At 33.2% G+C, this 8434-nt stretch overlaps 1 long non-coding RNA gene and 1 pseudogene across 2 annotated transcripts; one reads left to right on the top strand and one right to left on the bottom strand.

Annotated features, from left to right (window-relative positions):
- On the top strand, nt 1-2374 carry LOC105793406 (cytochrome P450 CYP72A616-like; annotated as a pseudogene).
- Nucleotides 2375-2979: 605 nt separating this feature from the next.
- LOC105793405 (uncharacterized) lies at nt 2980-8136 on the bottom strand. Of its 2 annotated transcripts, none has more exons than XR_008198789.1 (8): nt 8024-8136; nt 6275-6667; nt 5958-6078; nt 5093-5468; nt 4752-4967; nt 4577-4659; nt 3425-3792; nt 2980-3346 (listed from the first exon to the last, which is right to left on the bottom strand). It is a non-coding gene; the product is annotated as an uncharacterized LOC105793405 (long non-coding RNA). The 2 variants fall into 2 exon arrangements; XR_008198790.1 differs by having other exon boundaries at nt 2980-3341.
- Between the last annotated feature and the right edge of the window lie 298 nt (nt 8137-8434).

The raw sequence follows: 8434 nt of genomic DNA, 5'->3' as shown, positions 1-8434 counted from the left end.
ATGGTGCTCAAGAGAATGTACATGGTTTAAAAAGAAGTTCAGTAATTCCCGTCCACACTCATTCAACAATTCTACTATAAGGTATAGAAACAAGTTGTTCACAAGAGAGCTATAGCAATTTGTGATTATAAGTACCGAGGGTAGTTGTCAAGAAAAACTAGAAGCTAACGTAGCCTGCCATGCTTCCAACTCGTATATATCAATCCTTTACTTCATTATCTTGCCACTACTCACAGTATGTCCTGTCATTACTGATATCAGTTGTTTTTTTTTTTTTTTATGTTAACCATTTTGAAAAAATAAATCATATAGATCTTTGCAATCGAAACCAGAAAAACCTAGAAACCTATTATGATTGTGACTTTTGCCATATATATCATATGGGATATTCAGTTGTACGTGGACAGCCGAAAGTGACAAATAGAGCATATAGCAGTTTCATATTGATATATTCTAGGTTGAATCAGCATACAAATGAAGTTCTTCTCATACTAAAAGACAAGTTCATTACATAATCCTTTGTTTAATTTTCTAGTTTGACGTTTAGGTATCTAACGTTCTGGATTTGTTAAACAAATAAGGGTATTGGGCTCTTGCTTGTACTTTAAGACGAACACAACACAATTTGCTATGATCTCAGTCGAGATTGTCCAGTCCACTGTGTGCTTGCATCAGTGTTCAATATTTCTTAAAACATTTTAAATGCATTGCATTCAGGTCTGACGTTGGAATCCCTTGAAAGTAAAAACATCACATCATATTACTTTATATGTTTTAACCATGCATGCAGAGAAATCGTTTGTCATTTGGTATGGAACAACTCCTCGAGTGGCAATCATAGAGCCAAATTTGATAAAAGAGGTTCTGAACAACAAAACTAGTGGTTTCCCAAAGCCAGAAATAAATTCTTTCACTCAGCTGTTCGTGACTAGTCTTGCCAGCTATAATGGAGATAAATGGGCCAAACACAGGAAAATCGTTAATCCTGCCTTCCATGTAGAGAAGTTGAAGGTTATTATTTGCTTTTATAGCTTTATATTATTTTATACTTGCTTGCTTTATTTAGCATGTTTTAATTCCAGTAATATATATTGGAGACTTATTTGAGGTATTTTGGGTGGTTAACATATGTTGCCTGCATTTGTTGTTTGTACAGACGAAATGATTTCCAAGTGAAGAAAGTTGGTGAACTTCATGGGGTCAAGCGAAGTGGATATGTCGGTTGAATTTCAAAATTTAACCGGGGATGTTATATCCAGAGCAGCTTTTGGCAGCAATTTCGATGAAGGGAGGTTGATATTCCTTCTGCAAAAAGAACAAGGGCGGCTGTTTTTACAGTCTCAGATGAAAACCAATTTCCCATTGTTAAGGTGCACCTTTTACCCCACATATGCAATTTGCTGACTTATTCACTATTTTTAAACATCGTTAAAATGGATATCAATTTTCATTGCTTCTCCGTCAGGTTTCTTCCAACCAAAGTAAACAAGAGAATGAAGCACATGAATAGAGAAGTGGGATCCTTACCGACGAGAATAATAGAAAAAAGAAAGAAATTTATAAGAGCAGGAGATCATAAGGACAATTTGCTGAGCTTGTTCCTCAATTCTAATCTCAATGAAGTGGAAGTAAACAAGAATTCGGGTGCAGGGATGAGCATGGCAGATGTGATTGAAGAGTACAAGTTGGTTTACTTCACTGGTCAAGAAATTACAACTAATTTGTTGACATTGACCATGATTGTGTTGAACATGCATAATGAGTGGCAGGAGAGAGCCAGGGAAGAGGTGCTTCAAGTTTCTGGGAACAATAAACCCGATTATGATGACTTGAATGGCTTGAAGATAGTAAGTTTGATTAATATATATTATTTGAGCATGTATAGTCTTTCTTGCTTAATTTCGATGATTTAATATTGATATTTGTTTAAGTGTTACTAGGTAAACATGATACTGTTAGAAGTGATGAGACTATATCCCTCAACGTCCTTGATTCGATGCACGAAAAAAGAGACGAAGCTGGGAAACATGAGTCTTCCAGCAAAGGTGCAACTGTTCATGCCATTGCATCTTGTGCATAGAGATAAAGAACAATAGGGAGAAGACGTGATGAAGTTCAAGCCAGAGAGATTTTCAGAAGGGATGTTTAAGGCAACGAATGATAAAGTATCCAACTTTCTTTCGGATGGGGCCCTAGAATATGCGTTGGAAAAAACTTTGCGATGCTTGAATCCAAATAGGCCATTGCCAAAATCTTGCAGAACTTCTCATTTCAACTATCTCCAACTTATACTCACGCCCCACATGCTGATGTCACACTTCAACCTCGTTATGGTGCTCAAGTCATATTATATAAACTAGGAGAATGTGCGTGAAGCATGCTTGCTTTTCTATTCTCTCTATCTAACACTACAGCTGCATGCAACAATATCATATGAAAAAGCTCAAGCTTTTATGATCTTATACATATATAATTTTTAGTTTTTCTCTAGCTACTTGTAAAACATTAAAAGAAAAAATCAATAATTGAGGTTTGCCTTAATTCAGTTAAAACTTAAAACTACTTATCTATCCAATTATGTACTCTTTGATTGCTCAGATTTTAAAAAAAAACTCGTTTCTGATACTTAAACATAAAGTGTTTTTCTGAGTCTTGAATGGAATTAGAAGAACTAATGTTACATGTCTTTTGTTTTTTTTTTTTTACTTGTATCATTCTGAAAATAATAACCAAATTAGTATCCTCATTAACTGAAGCCAACCAAATACAAATAGTATGGGGAATGAAGGAATGAGCGATATATTTATTGGTTACCATTCCACTTCAATCAATACTAGGTTGTTTTAAGAAGTTCAATAATTCTTGTCCACCCCCATTCAACAATTCTACTACAGGGCATAGAAACAAACTGTTAACTAGAAAGAAATTAAGAATGTAACACCTAGCTCGTACTCTCTGCACAAACCAAGAGATAAAGAGTAGAAAGAAACTCACAGGATTATAATCATTAGTAACAATACAGTTGACAAGCCTAGCTCCTAATAATGCTCCAGCAATCACGTATTTATCATCGATATGTAAATACTTGTCAATCTGAGCAAGCCCAGAGTCGACATCCCACAATAAAACCATGCCCTGTTATTTGGAAATCTTAATATTTTAACTGAATTCCTAACAGGAAACTGAGTAACAGTTGATACATGCCTATATGGATGCAAATTTTGTATTTCAATAAACGCACCAAACTTGCTACAACATTGATCTTCGCATGTTCTTTGTTTTTGAAAAGCCAATTTCCAGATGAACCATCACCTAAAGAGTCAGCCGGGCCTGTCATTAACCTATCCTGCAGGGGAAACGTATTAACTGATAGAAAATAACTAAGCTCCTATGCTTTCATACTTTTAATTTTTGCAAACCATACCTTGCCAAAACCCGCATTAACAAAAGCATTGACAAATGTACCAGCCAAATTTCTAGCTGAATCAACATTTGCACTAGCAATAGCATGACCATCAAGCAAATGAGTCTAACAAACCGTATATGCCAGTCATCAATTTGATGAAGCCAAAAAATAGCCAACACGGACAAAGTCAATGTAAATAAATCTTAACTGAGTGTTGAAGTCCAGACCTTATAGACGTCTTCTAGACATTTAGGCTCCATAACCTAAATATCACGAGCAAGGGTGAGTTAACCTTTACTTAATTTAACATTGTTGATGATATCCTGTGATTGTTCTCTATCTTCATTATCCTCAACGATATCATCATCAAGTTCAAAATTAATTCCCTGCAAAAAGTAAATAAATTAATACCCCTACTCTCTTACGTGACTAACAATGCTAAAGAAATTTGAATTAAAAAAACCCAAATTTAAACATGAGAAAATAATCAGCCATAATTAGAAGAAACTATGAATTGCTTCACATACTCGGCAAAAAATAATTCAAATATAGTGAGCACAAAGAATCGAGGCAAATCAAACGTAGAACTTACTTTGTCGAGTAAGAATGTAGCAAAATTGCTTTTTCATCAGTAGATCATCACAAGAAGTGAACACATCGTAAACATGTTGTAAGAGCACATTCTAAATTGTTAGGGAGAATTAGTAAATTCACAAATGAAACTCATACTGACATCCTGAGAAAGGAGTTTCTCAATAATGCTACATCGCATGAATCAGAGGAACATAACAGAAACAAACCTCTAGGTTGTCAAGGAAAAGTGCAATCTGAAGTGCACTTGCAAATTCGTAAAACATAAGATATATTGAGTATGCAATATCCATAAATAAAGTGTCATCTGGATCCGGAAGATATTTACAGTGTATTGTCGTATAAAATGTCAACATGAGGAGAGAAAGAGGAACTGTAGCATTTATGCATAACACTAAATCAAATATCCAGTTGAAAACTTTTAGTTCAGTACTTAAAACATAATAAATTTCGAAGATGATTGATGGAGAATACTCGATTAGAATTCACCAAAGAAGCATACAGTAGGAGAACAACAAATAACACTTCCTATAAATTGTCTGATAAACGAGTTGTTCACAAGCTTTAATTTCTAGTTACCTCGCAGCACTGGTGAGATATAGACAAGTGTTCCTGAATTTTGTAATATCAACATGATCAGTTAAAGGGTCAAGATCGTCAACCTACAATTGGATGTAAATCATATGTTTCAAGCTCTATAAAAGTAGGAGGGTCCTCAAATAAAAAATTAGAGGAAAAAAAAGTTGATGAATACCTCCATCAAGAGATCAACGGTTTCAGATTCAGCAGTGTGTTGTACAGAACGTACAAATATGTTAGAAATTGGAAAGCATGGCAAGTATTGGAAAAAAAAATTTCTTCTGCGATACATCAATTTCTTGTTGATATGATAATATAGCTAATCCTTCATGTGAAAAGCAACAATTTGTTCCACAAGCTCCATTAGATCGTCAACTGGGGCATCTTCAATCTGTATTGGAGGAAAAGCAAGTAAATAAAATATCTCACAATTTAGGAGAAACCTATAGAGACAATTGTTTTGAAGTACATCACTCATAAGACTACTAGATGTCTATAGATCGTTAGAGTTCTAACCTGTCGCATTAGATACTCTTACAAAATTTCTCCTGCTAAGATCCTGACAACAAATAAATTAACAAGCAAGGCCAAAAAGGTCTCTGCTAGGTTATCCATCAATATGAGAAGGAAAATATTCACATAAGTCATACTTTGGATATGAATTCTAAGAAATGAAAGTTGGATTAGCAAGACAGATAAACGTAAACTATTATCATGATCTAAACAAGTTCAGCCAGCAATAGCGAATGAAGCACTTATTATACAAGTTTTCCAGTAGCAAAGGAGTAAAATATAATAACTTATCAGACCAAATAAATGCTCACCTCACATATCCATGGCCCCATGAACAAATGTCGCCTTCTGAACCCAACAATCTGTACTTTAAACTCTCCTGTTTGATTTTCAAATAAAAGAAATGATAGAAAATTTGGAGCAAAAGCAAAAGGGGCTTGAAAAGGTAAAGCAAAACTTATGTAAGTATGATAAAAAATTGAGGGCTACGCGCTTGACCTCTGCAGACATGGTCAATGCCAACACAGACAATATATCAACTAGGTATTTTTGCAAACAAATGAAAGTAATTTTATAATGTAGGACGTATGAAGAAAAAAGATATAACTAGAGAAGAAAATTCTTAAAATAAAAGGAAGTTCTTGATTTGTAGAATATAGTTAGTTGCAAGATGAATTTATTAACCTAATTAACAAACAAACAAAACTACTGAAACCAATAATTCAATACCTTAAATTTCATGTATATTACCAACAAAGTCCCAATATTAAATAATGACTCCATCATAATCATCCTTCCCTGCATTGCTTAGCCAAATTACATTTACAAAAGATATAATGAAAGATCATTAAAGCAAAACAAGTAATACCTTCAAATCTGAATCAAGCATAGTCTCATAAAATGCCTTTAGGGTTCCGTAATGGGGTCGGAGAAACTTCAATAGCTTTGGAACATAAGTCATGGAGTTGATTGAGGTGCGGACTTCTTGCCTAAAAAGGATATAAAACCAAACTGTAAAAATGATGTTGTATTTCGGTATTGGAATTACTCCCACAAACAGTAAAACGCATCAGCCTAGTCAAATGTTAATAAAGTATAAAAGCATTCAATGAAAACCGTGAAGAGTAAAATAAACTCTTATTTCCTCTACATTTTTTAACTTCAAATTCGCATATAACGGATTACCTCATGCTTTCAAGAGCTACTTTCTGGACTTCAGGATCAACATCATAAATTCTCTCTACGTATAACTCCAACTGTTGCTTCAAAACCAAGTCTTCTTCCGATTGTGCATGCTAAGAAAACAAAAACCACCTAAGTTATAAAACAAAATAAATACAAATGGATAAAGATAACTAAAGCATAAACTCGAAACGGGGACTCATTAGATCCTCCTCCTTGTTAACATCTTTCTTCTTGGTATCCTTGGGTAGAGACTTGGTCTAGGTAGTTCCGGTGCCATTTTCCAAATAAGCCATGACAACTAGGGCACAAGGTTTCTAACTTTCTGGCTGGAAGTGAGAATGGGAATGAGAGTGCGAGTGAGAGTGTTGTGACTTCCTCAACCGAGTATCTCCGCTTCAACCAGTGAGATAATTTCACAGTTTAGAGAGTTCAACTATAATTAAACTTAATTACTTTAATATTAAATTTAATTTAATATTAAATTTAATCTAATATTTATCTTTATATAGAGTGAGTTTAGAGAGTTTAACTGTGATTAAACTTAATTATTTTAATTTTAAATTTAATCTAATATTTATCTTTATATAATGAGAGTTTAGAGAGGTCAACAACTCAAAGTTCTTTTAAAAAGCTACTGTTGGGAAACGTAAAATAATAATAATTCCTATTAGTTTGATAATAACAATTACCATCAAATCTATGCATCTATGCATTTTAATATTACAAAATAATACAACATATTGTATCAGTTAAAGTGAACTCATTAAGTTACAACCAATGACATCCCTTGTAGCTTCCATTTCAAAACCATATGAGTTGTCAAATTCACTGTTATAGTCACTTTTTCCATGCATATCTTCTAGCTAAATAATGTTTTCATATATTCTATCATTAGTTTCAACTTCCATAAATCCACATCATCTAGACCTTCATGTTTTCAAATTAAATTGTGTATTCCATTGTAACAACAACAACCAACTTTTGCTTTTCAAAACTATAATTTGGCATATCCCAAAAAATGGTCCATTTTTTTAAGTACACCAAAGGGTCCGTTCAATCTGTAATGGTGAATGGGTATGATTGAATACTTCTTTACCATATGTACCTCTACGAAAATCAAGTAAATGATACCGCTCTCCTCTAGATGGTTGAAGGAACCTTCATTTGGGGATATCCAGGATCAACAATATAATATTTTCTTCCATGCCATAAGATGATAATCATTCAATTAAAGAACTTATACTTTTTTATATATAAATAAATGAATGAAATAATTACTATCCGGTGGGTGTGGAAATTTGAGTCTTTGATCTCGAATTGCTTCAAGGAGTCATAAATAAAAACAAAAAAAAAATTAAAATTGCATGTATTCTAGAAATTGAAGATTGGATATTTTGGTATGAACTTGAAATTTTTGATGTGAGTTTGGAGCTTGGAGCTCACCTTAGAATTTCCCCATGTAAGATATTCTAAATGGCTTATCCCTCACACCAAAAATTTTAAGATTTACCAAAATTTCTAAGCTCATGTTGTAGAAATTTTGGTGTGATAATGGAGCTCATCGTGGTCTTTTCTATTCTAACCTTCCACAATTTATTAGTCTTAAACAAAAGAAAGCAAACATACATTTCTTTAGAAATAACAAATGCGTAATTAAAAAAATAGATGATTTATAGATTATAGCTTACTTTAATATGATTAAAACCCAAAAAATAAACCAGAAATAATTCATTAAAGAACTGGGCATACCTTCACCAACTTGCTCTGCAATTTTTTATTGAAACAGAGGTCTGAAAAAATGGCTTAACAACAATTGATATTTTGCAAATACACCCCAAAACTATGCTTTAATAAAGCCTTACATTACTTCACTTTGTACTGGAGTCTTGAGTAGATAAAGAGTAAATTAATAAGGGTAAAATTGTATTTTTCTTCGCCCTTAAACAACCAAAGCCAACAACCACTCCACCTGATACTAGCTTCTCCATTTGGGTCAATAGGCATTGCTTAAAAATAGGAGTGAAAAAAACTCGATTCGATTCGAAAAAATAAAAAAATAATTCGAATTTCGAGTTATTCAAATTATTTGAGTCAACTCGAATAAATAATTCGAGTTGGATTTTATAATTCAAATAACTTGAATAATTAGAATAATGTACT

This window comes from Gossypium raimondii, chromosome 8 (genome assembly GCF_025698545.1).
Source record: "Gossypium raimondii isolate GPD5lz chromosome 8, ASM2569854v1, whole genome shotgun sequence".
Taxonomy (NCBI): domain Eukaryota; kingdom Viridiplantae; phylum Streptophyta; class Magnoliopsida; order Malvales; family Malvaceae; genus Gossypium; species Gossypium raimondii.
Note: the sequence above shows the minus strand (reverse complement) of the source record. Positions and strands in the feature narration are given on the sequence as shown.